The sequence below is a fragment of the Lepidochelys kempii genome, chromosome 4, assembly GCF_965140285.1.
Source record: "Lepidochelys kempii isolate rLepKem1 chromosome 4, rLepKem1.hap1, whole genome shotgun sequence".
In the NCBI taxonomy this organism is placed as follows: domain Eukaryota; kingdom Metazoa; phylum Chordata; order Testudines; family Cheloniidae; genus Lepidochelys; species Lepidochelys kempii.
The window spans coordinates 42810918-42830677 of record NC_136383.1 but is presented as its reverse complement, the minus strand read 5'-3'; positions in this window follow the sequence as shown (position 1 = coordinate 42830677).

Here is a 19760-nt window from a genome sequence, read left to right as displayed (position 1 = left end):
TGCCTATGGCCAGAAGTAATCACGGTGATCATCTAGTCTGACTTCCTGCGTAACAGAGGTGAGAGAACACCCCCAAAATTATTTCTTTTGATCTAGAGCATAGCTCTTAAAAATCAATCTTGATTGAATGTCCATCAGTGATGGAGAATCTGCCATGATCCTTGATAAATTGTTCCAATGGTTGACTGCCCTCACTGTTAAAAACTTCTGCCTTATTTCCAGTCTGAATTCGCTTAGCTTCAAATGCCAGCCATTGGATCTTGTTATACCTTTGTTAGACTGAAGAACCCATTATCAAATATTAGTTCCTCATCTAGGTACTTGCAGTCTGTGATCAATTCACCCCTTAACCTTCTCTTTAAGATAAATAGATTGAGCTCCAGTAACCTGTTCCTTTGAACCCACGTGGTCTATTATCCATCCCCTGTGCTTGGCTGCTGGGACTATTCTGTCAAGAGTGTCGATAAATTGAGCCTTTGAAAGTGTTGGTATAAATGGAGAGCTTAAAGGGATGGTGAAAACAGACAAGATACACAGAGGAAACTGCAATATTTGTCAAACTGGGAAGGCTTCATGATTGCGCAATTCAAATTGCCTTTACTAGTGAGTGAAGCAAGGGAAATCAGCTGAGGAATAGGGATGAGTGAACAAAATCAGTTAAAATAACTGACCCAACTTGTTGGCCCAAGATTTGAGTCTTGCTGGAAGCTGAACCTTGTTTGAAGTTCACAAACTTGTTGAACTTCTCCATTCACCACTAACGGGGTTGTAAACCATCTGCTGAAGTGTAAGGTTGTTGGTTATGGGGCTAGACTGACCACTTTTTGTTCCATTCTGGCATATCCTGCGAACAGCACTGAAAAAGCAAGAATGGCTCTACCTCTCCACTCACAACATGGCCCTTCCCATGCAATCTCCTGTCTCTGGCTGTAGATTGCACCTTGTCCTGATGAAGCACTGCCATCTCAAACTCAACAGGGAAAGGCTGAATTTATTGGCTGACAACCTTGTCTGCAGCCAAGGACCACACAGTAATTTAGGAGGCATGTGTGTGCGCATGCGTGGCTCTAGATGACAAGCTGCCAATGGTCCCAAGAGGTGTATACAGTTATCTGAGTTTAGTGGGGCACAGGGACACCTTGGAAATGACCCTTTTTCCCCATCAAACCTCCTACACCAGTTGTACAGAGGGATTGGTTCGGGAGTGTCCTTTTTGGGCCAGTTACACTAGTATTAGGGCTGCTTTAAATAGTTGTTGCTGCACAAAACTGCCACCGCACACTCTAGGATATGGGCGATTGCCTGTCTCCTCCTCCACCATTAGAGACACCTCTGTCCACTCGGTCACACAGACCTGCAATTTATCCTTATATTGAGGTTGTCACCAAATCCTGCCAGTTTGTCCTCTGCAAAAACTCTAAAATCTGCCTAACCTTTTCCACCACCACAGCTAAAACCCTTTTGGTCATGTTCTGCCAATCTCACATCTCAGTTAACACAATCTTCTCTTCTCTGGCATCTCTGCATCCCACCTTACCTCCACTCCAGTTCTTAATTCTGCCTACCATGGCACTCCCTTTTCTGAACCCTTCTGCTGACTTCCTCTCTCTTGTACCAATGACAAGGCTCTCATCCTTGCTTCTGAGGCAGTGCATTATTCCATTGGGGCTTTCATTTACTCCTACCTTCCTCTTGCTATCTGCACTACTCCTATACTGTACTGTGGACGAACTCAATTCATATCATCCTCCAAAACTCATCTTCGGGCTTTCATCCCTGTTCACCCTTATGCTTCAAACTGATTTTTTCTTCTTTTGTGCCAATTAAAGTCAAAAATATCCCTTCTTTGAACTCCTCCTGTGAGTCCTTTCAAAACTGACCAATATAGATATCCTATTAACTTAGTATATATCATATGTGGCTGATCAATCTTCTTTATGTCTGAAGTAGTTAGCAAGCTACTTAGGGGTGGTACCTGTGTCTTCCTCTATACCTGTGCAGTGCTATGTACACACTTGCCGTTTGTAAATAATGGATACCCAACTTAATCATAACACATTAATGAAGTAAAATAAAGAACATGCAAGGGGAAAAAAAGAAAATGTGTGGTTGATATTCCACAAGCACATTGTCCAGGGTAACACAGAGGCAATGGATGATCATATTCAGCAGATGTTAGGTTGCTTGTGCTGACCATCATTAGAATTATAGTCCCCTTTGTGGTACCTGCATAATCGGTGCTGCTCTCCTGCTTTTTTTAGATTTGACCTTTTACAGACCGCCTCTGTGCCTCAGTCATTCTTTCCAATCAGGGCTTACACATGTAAGGGGACTGTTGCCCCCTTACTAACATTCAGTGGGGGGTGTTTTTAGTTGCTAGCTCCCAGTACTAAAAAGGGGGAAGGGTTGATGGGGAATCAGGACCCTGAGACTGACAGCCCCCAGGAACAATGGGGAGAGGCCAATCTCTAGGTCAGCCTGAATGACAGGGCGAGCAGGCTAATCAGGGAGTCAGGAGGCCGGGGAGGTCCTGTCCTCCGTGTGAGCTGGATTTGCCTGGGTCAGATAGAGTGGGGCCGAGCTAAGGAGAAAGCAGGGGCCCAAGCTAAGCTGGGGAGCAGAGCTGTGCCAGATCCAGAGAGAGCAGAAAAGAAGCCCAGAGAGAGCAGACCCTATCCTGGGAGCAGAGCTGCAGCCCCAAAGCCAGAGGCACAGCCCAAAGAGAGCAGACATGCCCTGGGAGGAGAGCTGCAGCAACCAGAGCCAGAGGGGGCAGACAAGCAGCCCAGGAAGCAGGGCAGTGCTGGGAGCAGAGTCACAGAAGCAGCTTGCAGAGCAGACCTGTCCTGGGAGCAGAGCTGTAGCAATCAGAGCCAGAGGGGCCAAAGAAGCAGCCCAGGGAGCTGGAGGCAGAGCAGCAGCAGTGCAGAGACAGAGTGGTGCAGCTGGGTGTGGTGAGCAGCTGGAGAGACTGAGGGGGACCCTGGGCAGCAGGCCCAGCACAGGGAGACTCCTCAGCCAAGGGGCTCTGCAGGCCAGGCTTGGATCATAACCCCGACAGGGTGGGGGCGACACTGGGCAGAAGGGTCGTACCACTTAGAGCCTGAGAGCGTGTGGCCACCACCAGAGCAAGTGTCCAACCCACAGCATCCCTGCAGCACAGCCAAGGCCTGAGAAGAAGGCCTGGGACTTACAAGGAACAGACTGTGAACTGCCCTGACGTTCCAGAGACACTGTTTGTGATGTTCCCTGCCACAAAGCAGGCTGATGTGTTTCCTTTAACCTTTCCCATTTTCCCTTATTCTTTTTAAAATTAATTGTTGATTAAATAACTTGCATTTGCTTAAATTTGTATGTAATGGTCAGTGGGTCAGAGAAGTGCCCAGTGCAAAGAGAGTACCCCGGAGTGGGGATACCCTAGCCGCTGTCCTAGGTTACCACAGCAGGGTTGGGGGTCGAGCCCCCCAGGAATCCTGGGCCCAGCCTTGTTGGGGTTACGAGAACTCTGCCAGACAGGAGAGTGGAAGGGGAGTCCTCAAGGGCAGGGAGGCCACTGGGTAAAGGAAGTGGGAGCGAAGACTCAGATCCTTTCGCTAGCCCACTTCACCAGGGTAGTGCAGAAGCCAGGAAAGTTCCCCACAAGAACGGGACTATTCCCCCGCTTACACACAGTAGGAAGAGATTCCTATATCAGAAAGTGGAATATACCCACAATGAACCCATGTCTGGAACTATATGGTTAACTCTTCTACATGTAATTCTGTTGCACTGAAGTGCTTGGGTGAATACACTATGATATTTTTCATTTTCTGCATTCTTCTTTTGCTGTTATCTGGTTTGTTCGCTTGATTTCCCTCATTTTCTTGTTTTTTTCCCCCTCTCTCTACAGCTCACACTTTCCTTTTTATAATCTCTCATCCTACTTTCCTACCAAAGAGAAGAGCCATTTGTTATAACTTTAAAAGTGTATGCAAAACATGGAAAATAACAGCATGTATATGAAAGGTAAATTGACATCATGTCACTGAAGTTGTCTATGAATAGAACAACTTCATTTAACATAAGCAATAGCCATTAGTTTTTTTTCTCTTTAAAAATATTGTCTCTGAGAACAGTCCAAAAAGAAATAAATAAATTTAGCAGCCATAGAGATATTTTTCAGTGATGTTCGTTCCTGAATTTTGTTCCACTGCATAAGGAAGGGAATAACTAACCTACCATAGTGTTTGGGGTGAGTAAAATGTATATGTGAATGTTTCTTAGCTTTCTGCTTTGGAGATTTATTTCGCTACTTGTTTAAATATTTTGAAAAACCTACTGAACATTTAAACATGAAATGCATCCACATCACTCACTCCATATACTTTCATTTCCGGTCTTCAAGATTGAAATTGATGAAGTTAAAAGTATTCAAATTGTGAGGTACCATCATTCCTGGGCTGACATCTGGGTAGTCGTTGAGCTATAGCAAAAGAACTTTGAATCAAAAGCATTGTGCAGTTACATTTAATCAATGGACATTGCGCTGTCTCCATGCTTTTTGTATCTCCCCAAAGCATCATGTAGCCAATTTTAAAAGGTTTGAACATTCCTCTTGTCTTGTTGCTTGGATTCTTTATGCATCTCTAAAGCAAGTATATTGGTGTGTCTGTTTATTCCCATGATTCATTTCCTGCTCTTGCCATGTTTATACCTTCACTGACGCATTTGTTTTAATTTTGCTATTATTTTTTCATTAATTGGGTGGCGCTGTGGGGATTAATGCACCCTTAACTGGTGACTGCTTCCCAATATATGAATAGCGTGCCAAAAACGTATGTACTCTGGGAACATAGTTCTCCTTAGTATGACTCCTGTCCCAAACAGGATTCAGTCTTGACCTTTCAGTATAAATATGCAAAAGGACCACAATCTGTTACTATGGTGAAAGCTCTAGTTTACAAACTTTTATCCTTAATAATAAACTATCCTGGAGAAAAATACCAGCATATAATTTATCTTTCATATAAGATCACATTAATGAAGTTGTCTACGAACTGATTGATTTCCTCTAACATAAGCAACAGCCTAATATACACCATTATTCATTTTTAAAAAACTCTTTAAAAGTATTGTGTCTCAAGGCACAAGTTGAGAAGTTGGTTTCGTAGTTGAGAAGGTCTTTAACATTATTTAAAGTAAAAATTGTACTGGAACTCTCAGGAAGATTCTTTAAAAGGCTGCCTACTGGACAGCTAGTGCGGGTTTCATTGTATTTGATGGAGTGGACTAGTCACACAAATGTAAATCCAGAGTAATTCTATTGATCTCGGTGGAGTGTGTAGCAGTAGCTGTATGTCTAACTCAACAGCTTTTTAGTTATATCCAAATACTGTACTTGTAAAGAGCCCAAGGCTTTATACAGTATATATAGCCTTCTGTGATGCAAAAACTCCAGAAGTGCTGCATAAGGAAACTGGACACCAGGTTGATATTTTTCAGGATTGGTCAGATCAACCTTCTATGTTTGAAAAATATCTCTGCAAGATACTCCCTGCTTTGCAGATAGGCTTTGTGGAGTTGTTTGGTTGTGGAGAGAAGGGAGAATATGTACATGAGGTACTTTGTCCCAGACAGCCCCACATCTTACTCTGTGTGTCCCAGTTCCTTTGTCCCACTCCCCACTGGGGGACAGGGGTCTGCAGAGACAAGTTATGGCTGTGTTAACCCCTGTTTGGTTCCAAACAGAGAAATGAGGGTTGGGGCATGGTGTTTAGTTTTGGTAGGAAAAAAATAGCCCGGTGTTCAGTGGAGACCTCTCTAACCCTTATTTGCTGTAATCTGCTTGAAGATGATGGTGGAACATCACTAAAGGGGGTGTAAAGAGTATGGGATTGGGCCCAAAGAAAGAGAAATGTGTGTTTTTAAAGTTTTATGTTAAACTTCTCAAATTACATCTTCTTTATAAACAGAAAAAAATATGTTAAAGAACATGAAGGCTGCATAGTCAAGCACTCGTAAATTAGAAAATGCCAGAATTTAGTTTGCCCATGGAATCTTAATTTGCCGCCTTTGTGAGAATGCACTAGGATATAGTCTTTAATTATATGGTCACTTACTACTTTTTTTCCACAGGATCCCTGCCTCAGGACTGTTGGTGCTCAATTAACAAGCAACTATTTAATATTTTATTTTATCCTTTGTTCAATGTGTGTGTGATGGGATCCCCAGGGTGCAGCCTAGGAGTGCGGGACCACTGTGCCTCCCTGAACTCTCTCCAGCCTGGGCTGTCTCTCACAGTGCCTTGCTAGTGACCAGCAGCAAACCCCTCCAGGTGCTCACTCAGCACAACAGCATGTGGAGTACCACACCCAGCTATATTGCATGAATGCTCCCAGAGCCACTCATGTATCACACAGAGAAAGGCACGAGAGCCAAATCCCCCCAGTTTCCAGCATTGTACCTCAGGAATATACCATCTTACACTGCTCAAGATGAGCAATGCAAATTTACTAATTGGTTCACCATTACATCAATGGAAAGTTGTCATACACCAGCCTTTGCAAACCTGAGCAGATCTGCCACACACTTCAGGCAAACTTGCTGGTAAAGATAAACAGTAAAACAAATTTATTGACTACAAAAGATACATTTTAAGTGACTATAAGTGTTAGGCAAAAAGTCAGCGTTAGTTACCAAAATAAAATAAAATATAACCATGCACTCTAAACTCTCAACCCTATTAGACTAGGCAACAACTAGATTAAGCAGTTTTTCTCACCACACTGGATATTGTAGGTCTTAATATACAGATTTGTCCCTTAAATCTGGACCAGTCTCCTCTGTGGGAGTCTTCAGTTTTCTTCTGAGTGTCTTAGTTGCTGGCAGTGTAGGTGGGGGTAGGAGAAAGGCCAAGCATGGGCCTGCTGTGTTCTGTTTTATACCCTCAGCCCTGTGTGCTTGGGGAATACACAAATCCAGGCATGTCTGGTGGGCATTGTTGAGTCCCCAGCCAAGGTTGAGAAATTCCCCTGGTGTGGCCTCATGCAGGTGAGTCATTGAATTGTAGCTCACTTGCTGGACAATGTCTGTTGATGGGTTGTTTGACACCCCACCCGGGCATTGGTTACTTTCCTTGCTGTTGCATCTGAGGAGCTAATATCTGGCTGATTCCCCAACGTACTGCATGTTTTAGTGACAGCCACACAACACAATTCTCATAACTTCATATGCACTAGAAGTAATTTAGATAGAACAGTGACTTTTATACCTCACATGGCATGCTTTATATGCAATATCACAACTATATGCAGATGAGGAATGTGGGGGTTACAGGGCACTCCCCCAAGGTACAGAATGTCAGTGTGGACCTAGGCCTTATTCACTGCATGCTATTCAAATCCTACTCTGAAGATGATAGATTATTAATGTCCTCATGGACTCTTCTATACTGCTCATCAACATATGAGTGCTTCACAAACTTTAGTTAATTTATCATAATGCCCCCCCCTTTCACCCCTGTGAGATGAGGGGATATTATCCTCATCTTACAGATGGGAAGCTGAGGCAGAAAGAGATCAGGGTCAAAAGTGTCCACTGATTTTGGGTGCCCAATCTGAGGTGCCTAAGATCTGATTTTTCAAAACACTTTATTGTTCAAAGCACAGATCCATTGACTTCAGGAGCAGCTGTGATTGTTCAGCACTTTTGCAAATCAGACACCCAGAAAATGAGGGAACCCATCAATAGTGAGCACCTGTGAAAAGTTTGTTTTAAGTGACTTGTATCATATGGGTTAATGAACATGTTGATGCGACATCATATAGGTTTGTAATATGTGGTTTGTTCGCAAGGTTGGAACCTTTAGGTCCACTGATAAACCTTGGTCACTTGAGCTAATGGAATAACTCGTAGCTATAGTAGATTGTCATCCTCTGTGACCCAGCTCTGGAGGGGGATGAGATTCACAGTTGGCCAGCAGAAGAATTGTGAGACTGAGAAATCTGGAGGGCAGTGCTCTCTCGTGGTCTGTGACTGCTGCCTGTTCCCCCTGAAGTTGTGCAAAAGCTTGTTTCCCTTGCTCATATTCAGGGAAAGTTGTAAAATTGCTTCGACTTAGTATTTGGTTAACTCTGTTTGTCTTATTTTCTGATTTTTTTGTTAAGTTTTATATTTAAGCTTACAGAAGTGGTGGTAGTATTTATGCTACATATTGCAAGTAGCTTTGCTCAAAGCATTGTGGGCCAGATCCTTAGCTAGTATAAATTGGTGCAGCTTGATTGAAATCAGTGGAGATACATCCACTTACATCAGTTAAGAATTATGTCCCCATATGTTTTAATATTCTATGAATGCTTAGAAATTATGACTATGTGTATTTAAAAAATGACTACAGCCCTGATCTGCAAAAAATTATACATGTGGGTAGTTTTACTCCAAATAAGCAGTCCTGTTAAAGTGAATGGGACTACTTGTGTGATTAAACTTAAGCATGTGTCTTTGGAAGATCAGGGCCCAAATAATAAACAAAAAATTATCATAAAGGGACAGTGTAAATCAAGGCTCATTGTCGCTGGTGGGAAATGGAATAAATTAGCCCCTGGAGAGTGAAGTACTAAATAAAAACCCTTTAAATTATGATTCCCAAATACATATTTCATTTAGTTTCTAAAATAATTTTAAAACTAGTATTCCTTGATTTAGGGTTTTCTGCTGAAACCTATTTATTAAGGAGAAATACTTGGCAATAAATGTCATGTCTAGGACACGGTTGCCAGTTTTCAATAAAAGTTTTTGAGTAATAAATTGGTATTTATTTAATATACAATAACAATTTTATTTAATCTAATTTAAGTACCCTCTTCAGAGCCCTAATCTAAAGTTTCTCTTTAAGAGAGAGAGAGAGTGCTTTCTGAGCTTTGCAGATTTAAGAAATAACTAGGTCGGAGAAGATTATATTACTTTGCCCTCTATGATAGAAAACCTTATGTGGAAAAAAATCAAGAATTAAAATTGTTGTAAATTGTACATGAGTGCTCTAAATGCTGCCTTCCATGTCACTGAAGGTTTTTTCCTTCTTTGGACGGTACTCATGGAAGTGTAAGTAGCTTTTTCCAAGCAAGCTTGTAAAGATGGGTGTTTGGATTGGCATCCCTAGGGGCAACTGGGACCTGAGATCTTGGTTCAGTTCCTAGCTCTGCTGCATGCTTGACCTTGAACTAGGATTTTCATAGGAGCCTAAGGGAGTAAGGCACCCAATTATCTTTGAAACTGAGTGGAATTTTGTTCAAGAATAAATGCATACAGTATAGGTGAGGCATTCAGATACTGAAGTGATGGGTGCTTCATAAGTACATAGCTAGGTAATCTAGCTTTCACTTGATGCATATGTAAAAGGACCACAGGAAAATAACACTAGGCAATGTGTTGCTGAATGTTTCTTGGATTTTGCAGGGAATGCAGGGAGGTTGGACATTGGGCAAGGAGAAATTTGATGAGGGATTAAATAAAAGCAAGAGGAAAGACACTCTGCTGAAACTGAGTGGAGACAATACTCTGGAAAACCTGGAGTATGTGGACACTTCCCATCCCCACTGCCCAATTGAGAGAAGTGTTTGTGTGGCTGAGAATGCTGAAATGCCAGCTTTGTGCAGAGGGAAAACTGATTCAGCCAAGTATTTTTCTGATTGGAGTGCTCTTTAAGAGACACCAGAACAAACGTGGTTGTTGCCCAGCCTGTATATTTTTTTCAACAATGAGAGAGAAAGTTGGCAAGTGTTAAGCAGCTGATAGTATTAAAAAACAAACAACAACCCCAACACACAGGGAGAGGTCAGTGGCTCCAGGCTCTGTTTTTCTTAAAAGTAAGGCTTCACTTGGATGATTTAAACTTATTTTTGTTATTGTTTCTTGTATCCAGGAGCAATGCACACATCTCACTGTTTCCTACCACAGTGCCCTCAAAATAATATTAGCCGAATTGTAAATTTCTGGATGTTAATTAGAGACAGGAAATTATGCTAGCAGTCCAAAGATGCCTTCCATGTCCTAGCAGCACAGGAAAAGATCTTTCTTGATGCCACTAGCCCTAGGCACGTTGTCTACAGCTTTAATGCAAAGGATAAGGGAAGTCTGAATTTGTTAAACAATAAACTTGAGAGGGAACAGTGACAGACAAAATAACTTGCACTAAACATCGCATATAATAAATACACTGGTCTATGGTAATTGGTTTGTCACTGAAAGACAGGAACTGACCAAGTGAGGGAAAGCATCTTGAAGATGTGCAGCTGGACATCTTCACAAAAGATGTTTCCTTTGAAAAATTACAAGTAACTGCAAGAAATCCAAAGGTCTGTAGCAGTTTGTGAGGCAATACATTAAATAGTAATAATATAGCTCTCTTATCTGGCTCCCAATTTCTTCTGCTGGCCAGGAGGTTATTCAATACCATTACACATCATGCAATTTAAGTGTATTCTGAAAGAACTGGTTCCTGTAGGTGAATCAGTGGATCTGTGAGTTGGTACTGTTTGCCAATACCATGCTGAGATGGCCAAAAAAAGAATTTTATTATTCTGGTTGAATGTATCAAGTATGGGTTAGGGAGTTCCTGGAAATCTGCACTGCTCCAATTATCTTGTTGGGAAACATCTTAGCTTTCTTATTTCTCCTTTTTTCTTTTTCTTTTCCTTTTTAAACAGTTGATTACTTCAAGCTTTCATTTTTATTCCCCCCCCCCCAGGTTTTCTTTCATTCAGCTTCCCTATCACCTTCTTTCCAGAGAAAGGGAAAAAAAATCTGGAGAGAGAAAATGGTCAGGGACCTCTTTAGATATGGCCACTCAGTTGAGTTTTGAACAGCTGCAATAATTATCAAGCTATGAATTAAGGGTCATGGATTACAACTTTTTTATGATTCCATAAATTTGTATTTTGGATCTAAAGAGTATTGGGCTCTTCCCCACCCATCTTAAGGGAACACAGTCACCTTAAAAACCAAAGTCCTTCCCTTGTGGCATAAATGGGGGAAGCTGCTATGACTTTAATGGACCTGCCACAAGTGAATTTGGCAAAAATCATTGTCTTTCACTAATTGTGTTACTAGCAACTCCTCAGAAAGTGAAATTTATTTTTTATGTGGGATTTGTTAGTTTTCAATTTTACAGTTTGCTTTCATAGACTAATTCCTGTGTGGAGTGAGTGGGTAGTTTGATGCATCTTCTTATTTCCTGTTCACGTGCATCAGCATGATGACATAATCATTAGAGCTGTTTGGAAATTTCCCAGTGAAAGAGTTTTTCCTTGGAAAATGCCAGTTCATCAAACCCCAAATGTTTTGCAGAAACAGTTAAATTTCCATGAACTTTTGTTGAATCATAGGCAGAGTCCATCAGAAACCTCTCTGGTTCCCTGCCAGCTTGACCAGTAGGGTAATGGGGAGCACAGGTTTATAGGGTCCTTAGCTCCAGAAGAGCCCACCATGCAGATTGCTTTGGGTCCAGGGATCCACTAGCTTCCAGATTCCAGGGCAGCCTTGCCATGGAACCAGGAGCTTGGAGATCCTGGGATGGGCTTCCAGAATGTGCAGATCCATGGCAGCCCCATCATGTTTGCTTCCAGAATCCTGGGCTAGCTGGTTCCTTATGCTACCCAAATCTGGTGAAAATGACAGAAATGTCATTTGCTAATACCAGGGAGCATTCTTTTTTCAGAGACACCATGTGTTGGTGTTTCTCTTTTTGTGAGATTTCCGTTTGAGAGAGATTTTCTTCCAATTCAGAACAAAACCAAATTTAAAAATTAGTGGATTTAGATGTGTGACTCTGAGGGGACTGTTTTTTGATCAAAACATTTTTTTTGCAATGTGAAAAGTACAGTAAATGGATTAATGTGAACATATGAGATATTTTCTATTATTATTGTATAATGCTCAGAAATGTGCTACATACATCACAGAAAAAAAATAGCTTACAGGCTAAATATACTGCTTTTGGCTTGTTCTGTTTTCAACAGTCAATTTTTAAAAAATATCTAAGAATCCAAATACTTTTAGGAATTCTTTATAAAAGACATGTCTTACGTAGAAAAATATAGTTTAGCAAAGTGTGAGAAAGTTGAGGAATTTAGTCTATTTATTTTACTGTCCTTTAATGCTATTGAAATAAGTTACATTACAAGTTTTTCTTGTAGTGAGTTTATATGCTAAGATACAAATCCTTTAAACAGAATTCAGTGCTTGGGAAGACTACCAGAGTGACAAAACTAACAAAGTTCTTCACTTACCAATGGTACAGGTAATGCAGTGGCAACTTCCTTGAACCACCCTGCCAATAACAATTGACTTGGAAGAATCATCTGTAGTGATGACAGGGTTCACTCTCTTTATGGCCATTCAGTCTCCCTACTGAAACTGCCAAAAGGATATCTGACCTGGTCTTTCCCCTGTGCTGACAGAGCTCCTATGAGTGTATTATCTAGGGACCTGATTCAGGAAAGTGTTGCTATTAAGAAAAGTACTTAAACCCATTCTTAAGTGCGCTCAGTGCAGACCTAGATGGTGAACTTAATAAAATAAAGACATAAGACATTAACATATGAATCAGTTCTGCTGTTTCCTGATGATCAGCTGCTTCTCCTTCTTTGTTTGGATTTTGTTTAGTGTATAAATCAGGGCTCCTGTTATTGTGAATAAGATCTTTTACATTAAACTCTAGTGTCAGTTGTGGTTGTGGCTTTTGTGATGAGGCTATCTGTTGGCTAGAAACTTTTCAGGGTCTACTCACTCCATTTACATATGCCAATGAATAGCTATTAAATGGTATCCACTTGGTGTGACTATCTACCAGATCTGGTTGTGAACCACTAGAAGGCTCCATATATCCTAAGCTATAGTAATCTCTCTAATGAATATTGGATGCCAAGTTGGAACAATATTAGAACAGAAAACTAAATTTTTTAAAATAGAAATTATAAATGGAAAAGACCTATTAGGACATCTAATCCATCAATCTTTTAGTGCAGGATTGTTCTCAAACATAGTTTCTATTGGCTTATCTAGTTTTGCTTTTAAACAAGCCTATTAAAATGTGTAAACAGTTTAAACATTTTATTTTACCTTGGAGTGAATATATATTGAATAATCTTTGTGTTGTGACTTTAGAAGATTCCCCCCCGGCATGCTATGAATACATTTTGAAAAAGACCAGATGTATGCAAGCCACAGTTGAACTAAAGAATCTGTGAAAGCTAGGTTAACACCCATAACATAACATAGGGATGTTACATCCCACACACCCCTTCTTTTTTCCCCCTAAAGCTAATCAATTTATTGAAAATTTCAGGAGTAAACTAAGAACAGAATTAATACATGACCTTTATTAAAAAACCTTTCCCTTTTCACAGCCTTACTATTCCGTGTAAGTGAACAGCAATATACAGCCACACTTAAATTAGTGTTATAGCTTTTATATTTTTGTTCCTCTGCACATCTCCTCTTTCATTTTTTTTTTACATAGTCACAAGTTGTGGAAGGATGTTAGGAAAACTCACTGTAACCCTTATATGGCTGTATATTTGACTACGATAACATGCTCAAGATATTTACACATGGCAATCATCTAATAAAGAAACATTAGGCCACAGTATCCTTAATTTTTGACCAAGGCAATTTGAGAAACTGCTGCTGGTCTTTGTGGCATTTAATAGGAAAAAAGCTGTTTTTATGTTTGGGGACATTTTTTACTGGAAACTCATAACTTGTTCTAACAAAGTGTTCGGTTTTTTTCTTGTAGGCTGTAGAAAATCACAGCACAGTTAATTAAATTTCATTTGCATTGGGGTCTTCTCTAAAATAATTATGTACAATTTTAAGTAATCAATGGGTGATGAACACAGGTGAAATGTAACTAACCTTACTGCAGAACACATGCTAATTAATTTTAGGAAGAGCCTATAATACAACAGTTTATGATGCTATGGAGCCAATAGTATTTCCCATCCACCAAGATACTTACAGCAAATCTCCAGAAAGAAGTCTTGAGTGCAGCTGCGAACATCCCTTTATGATTCATTGTTGGTATTTTTTTAATACAAATATATGGCTGGGTCCTGCCTGGGGGCAAGATTTGTGAAACTTTCTAGTGGGTGATAGCTCAGTATTGAGAAAAATGTGGGGCAGTTTATGGTTTCACAACAGTATGCATGGATTTCTGAGGGTTTGTTACAAACCCAGGTGATAATCAGCAGCTTTGACTGAAATATGTTGTGTTCTTGGTTTTTCTTTTTGAAGCTTATTTGTTGCAAATATACTTGGATAGAAACGCACATGTTTATATGAGTCCTTGTCAACTAAACTGCTGAATATTGACACAGCTCTCAGTTGGAAAAGCTCTCACAGCTCTGTTTGTGAAAGTTTTACCAAGTGAGGCAGTATATGACCCGTGCGTATAGTCTAATTAAATGTACAATGCTAGGTTATACCTTCAATGTGTCCATGAGCCCCAGTTTATGCTCAGTGATATGAAAAAGAATATTAGGTTGATACCTGACCTAACACAATATTAAAATATTTTTATGGAGCTAGAGATTACTGATTATAGCGAGTACTTGTATTTTATGAAGAGTTAGAAGTTACTACTGAAACAATTTTCAGTGGAAAAAATGGAAACCCTTTGTCCCCCCCCCCACCATTTTCCAACCAGCTCTGCTATTTATTACAAACTGTTTTCTAGATTAACAATTCTTGCAGTGACTGGTGGTTCTTGGATCATGTATCTATTTTCTACTTCTGGGGAATTCTGCGCCACTGCGTATGCACAGAATTTATGTCCCCCACAGATTTCTTTGCTTCCCCACAGAAAAATGACTTTCTGACAGGGAAGCAAAGGGAAGCCACAAGAGTGGCTGTGCAACCCTCCCAAGCAGTATGTTTTGGGTGCCCAGCTGACAGAGAGGTAAATCACTGTGGAGCAGGAGGTGGGACAGGGGGGTTGGGTTGGGGAGAACAGGACTTCAGGGAGAGGACTTCAGGCTGGGGAAAACAGGACTACAGCTGTGCTGGGGAGAACAGGACTTCCCCTTCCCCCAAGGCATCCAGGGCCCTGTCAGACCCACCCCTAGATTTCTCCCCCAGCTGTAGGGAACTCTGCAAACTCCATCCCTCCATACTTCCTGCACCCATCTCTGCTCAGCTGAAGGGGGAGGTATAACTGTACATGGAGCTGCTCCCTCATCTGCCCAACCCCCATGTATCCAGACCCCCTCCCGCCGAGCTTCATGCCCCCCTGCACCCAGAACCCTCCTGATGAGCCCCAATTCACCCTGAACCAGGATCACCCTGATGAGAAACCAGCACCCGGATTCCCATCCTACTGAGCCCCAACCAGCTGCACATGGATCCCCACCCGATTGAGCCCCACTATGCAAGCATCTGGACCCTCCACTGATCCCCCCTCCCCACTTCAGCCTGCCACTGTGCCCCAACCATCTTCACCTGGTCTCTACTGCAGAGTTCCATTACTGTTGCATTCAGAACCCCACAACAAGCCCCTGTGCATCCAGATCCCGCACTGAGCTGCCTGCACCAATATTGCCCCACACAGAGCACTCTCAATCCACACCTGGATCCCCGCACACTAGGCCCCTTCACACTTGTATCCTGCCTTGATGAGCCTGCCTGCCCACACCTGGTGCACCTGGCATGGAGGGGCAGGGCAGTGGGGTGTTTCTGCGGCAGGCCTGGTCCTTGCGTTGTGTCAGGGTTGTGTGTAGCCTCACCACTGAGTCCATGTAATGAGGGGGAGCGGCACAGTGATTTCCCACCTCTGTGCAGCCAATTGCCTGTGCTTCCCAATGACAGGCTGGAGCCCCCACATTTATTTGACAAATAAAATTTGCAGAATTTAGCAGAATTTTAAAATATTGTGCTCAGAATTTTTAAATTTTTTGGTGCAGAATGCCCTCAGGAGTAATTTTTTGAGACATAACTTACTATAATTAAATTGTGCTGACACCTGACACATAGGTTCTCAGACCACATACAGGATGATATTTTTAAAATCTAGAAGAAATATTATGTTAAAAGTTAAAGAGTCTTTATGAAAGGTATGTGAATGGTATTTCAAGAACTGGAGATCCTCTAACCACAGAATGGGTTCGCCTGTTCAGGTGTTGGTTACAGGTATGAAGGAAGCACAAGAGTGTATATAAAAGTAACTAGCCTCTGTGAGACAGCCATTAGTTGAGAGGGAAAACAACTTTATAGCAAAAATGCCTGAAATTCCAGATATCCAAGACCAGCTCTTTGCCATGTACAACCTGTAACATTGTGTTTCTCTACAGAATTTCTAAAATTCATTCTTTCCTTTCCATTTCTTTGGCTACAGAACTTCTCTATGGTTTGGTCAGCTACCAACTCCTGCATTGCAGCCACTTTTTTTCATCTCCAGCTTCCCAGATTCATACCTTACTCTCTTTCACACTATCAAAAATGTTACCATTAATATAATCTTTCTCACATGCCACGTGGACCATGCCGTTACCATCTAGTTTCCTTCCCCATGCCTTTTGCAACAGGCTCAGGCTTCTTTTAGACACTTCAGGTCCATGTATATCTTGTCTCCTACTTATGGCTCTGCTTTTCCAGCCTTCCCTTGCTCCCTTTGCTTCATTATTCCCTTGGCTGCTTCCATTCTTGTCCTTGTTTCTTCTTTTGTGCTGTTGTCTCCCTCCTCTGTTGCTATAAGGTTGCATTCTTCACTGAAATGTTCATAAAGACAGTTCTCCTGTCACCCTTACCAATCACTATCTGCCTCATTGAAAAATACTTATTTTATGTTTTTAAGGAGCAACATTATAAATTATAAATTAGAACATTATGTTCTCTGGTCATCCTGGGCATTTTGTTTCTGTATTTTCTTACCTGTTGCTTCATTTGCTCATTTAGGCCTTGATACAGCAAAGGTCTTATACACCTTGTTAAGATCCATCTTTGTTCAATAAAGAACTTAACCACCTACTTCAATTCAATTTGAGATCAGTGTAAAACAACAACAAAAGTCATTCTATTTTGGGGTATTTTCATACTGCTATTTAAAAAGGTAACCTCCGCCACCCCCAAAAAAACACTCAACAAACTCTTTCCCTCCCACCCCACAAACAAAAATGGACAATTATAGTAATGTCAGGGATTAATTTGCACTGAAGAGTGTAAGGAGATATAGAATTAAGGCTACCACTCCATCCCTACCATTTTGTGCTGGTACTTCAGGGGTCATAGCCAGTGCTATCTTCAAAATCAGCTGCACTACAATACTGATAAATAATGGAATTAAGAGTGTTAGTCTTAAATCTGAATTTCCTTGCTGTGATAGCCTGTTCTTTCATGTTCTACTTAATATGATGCTTTTTCTGTATAGTTTACAAATAGAGTATGTACTGTAAGTGTCTGCCTCTTTTCTGTACATCTGTATATAATAGCCTGAGTTATTAATCAGACTGTGCATGGTACATTTTGTAGGTACTCCATCTGCATTTACACTTTACAGTTACGCGCATTTGATGTTTTATGAAACGAAGATTTATCTAGTCAGATGGATTAAAGAAAAGGAGGTGGTTCAGTACTCTCATTACCTAAGAGCACCTGGGAATCAAACGTCTGATCAAAGCTGTTCTACACGCATGCAAAGCTAGTTTTTCTTGGCTGCATCTGAAGAAAATAAAATACATATTAAATGGGATTTTTCCAGTTTTTGTCATTCCCACCTGATGTCATCCTCAAATCTGACAATTCATCCTTAACCAATGAGACAACATTATTCACAATAGGGATTTAATCAGATAAGTCTTTCTCTTGGCATTTTCCTTCCAGCAGACATTTCCCAGTGCTGAGCACATTAACAGTTTCAGAACCCATGAACAGCTGATGGCTAGAGTTTTTTTGCATGCAAACACTGGGGCAAAGCCTACTTCCAGTGTGTTGATGTGGGTCTTAGCTGTAAACCTTCTCATGACTTTATTTAAAGTGAACCCAAATAGATGAATACATTAGAGAAATATGCTGAAGGAAAAAAAATGTCATGCTTTTGTGATCTGGTGTCCAGGAATTTGATTTTAGGAGCGGCCTGTACAATGTATAAATGAGAAACCCATATACAATCTGGATGTTTGAATGAAATAAACAAATACTAAAAGTAGCAGGGGACAAGTTTGTGGGTGTGGGATTTTTTGTTTGTTTTTTGTTTTGCATTTTTGATACAAATCTTACGAATAGAGGCTGAGTATGTCTTGAATTTCATTATGTGTATCTCCTTGGATAGTTCATGGTTATGGAATTTTCACTGGTTTACTAAATAGTTGTCTGAACATTAGAAGAAAATTGTGGTTGCACTTAAAATAGTCTAATGAGTAAGAATTTGATTTAGATTTGATAGGACTGTTTGTTAATTAAATATGTGTGCTTACTAAAAGCACATTACTTTATGTTTAACAGCTATGTACTAGATACAAATATGTTTATATTATTTGGTATTTAAATAGCACAAAAGTAATGCAAATAGATTTATTCATAAAGATTTAATTATAGAATTAATTGTATACATCTAATACTAAGTGATTACTAAAGTATACTTACGGAGGTTTAATAGCTGGATATGTTTTTGCAAACTACATACTTATTATACAGTTAAGCTTTCATAAATATTCTTAAAGTTTAAAACAGTTTACCTCCTAACTGAGAAATATAAAGTCAGTTAATTACAGACCTAAAAGTGGCAATACTTCAACAAAAAAACTTCAAAAACAGACTCCAATGAGAGACTGCTGAATTGGAATTAATTTGCAAACTGGATACAATTAACTTAGGCTTGAATAGAGACTGGGAGTGGATGGGTCATTACACAAAGCAAAACTATTTCCCCATGTTTATTCCTCCCCCCACCCCCGACTGTTCCTCAGACGTTCTTATCAACTGCTGGAAATGGCCCACCTTGATTATCACTACAAAAGGTTCCCCCTCCCCATCCCCCGCTCTCCTGCTGGTAATAGCTCACCTTAAGTGATTACTCTGGTTACAGTGTGTATGGTAACAGCCATGGTTTCATGTTCTCTATGTATATAAATCTCCCCACTGTATTTTCCACTGAATGCATCTGATGAAGTGAGCTGTAGCTCACGAAAGCTTATTCTCAAATAAATTTGTTAGTCTCTAAGGTGCCACAAGTACTCCTTTTCTTTTTGCGAATACAGACTAACACGGCTGCTACTCTGAAACCGGTCTCTAAAGAGTAACTTTACTATGATGCACTTGACCTCAATACCCTCCTTCATTTTCACTTTTCTTTCCACATGACAATTTTCTAAAAGAACCCATTTTTGATAGCATCTCATCTCAGTCAAATGAAAACTCCTCTATGCCGTTAGGTCTCCGCTGTTGCTTTTTACCCGCTTCGACTCTGATTTAGTCAGGTGCATATCTTGCACATCAGAGTGAAGTTACTCACATGCAGTGAGACCTTAGAATTTTCCTTTTCCTTTTCAGATCTTAAAATACTTCTTTTAAACCTTGAGGAAGCTCTTCCATTATATTTGAATTAATCTTTATCAAAAGGAGTCTTTCTTCCCATCCTTCCTATATTCCCTCTTCTGCTTAACCTCAACTTTGGGAGTGGGGGATTTGAACTCCTGTTCTCTACCACCTTTTCCATCACTTTACCTTCCCAGATCTCCAGACCATCTCTTCAATCCCAGAGACTTAAGCTGTTGCTTCTCTCTGAGTGTTTGGCT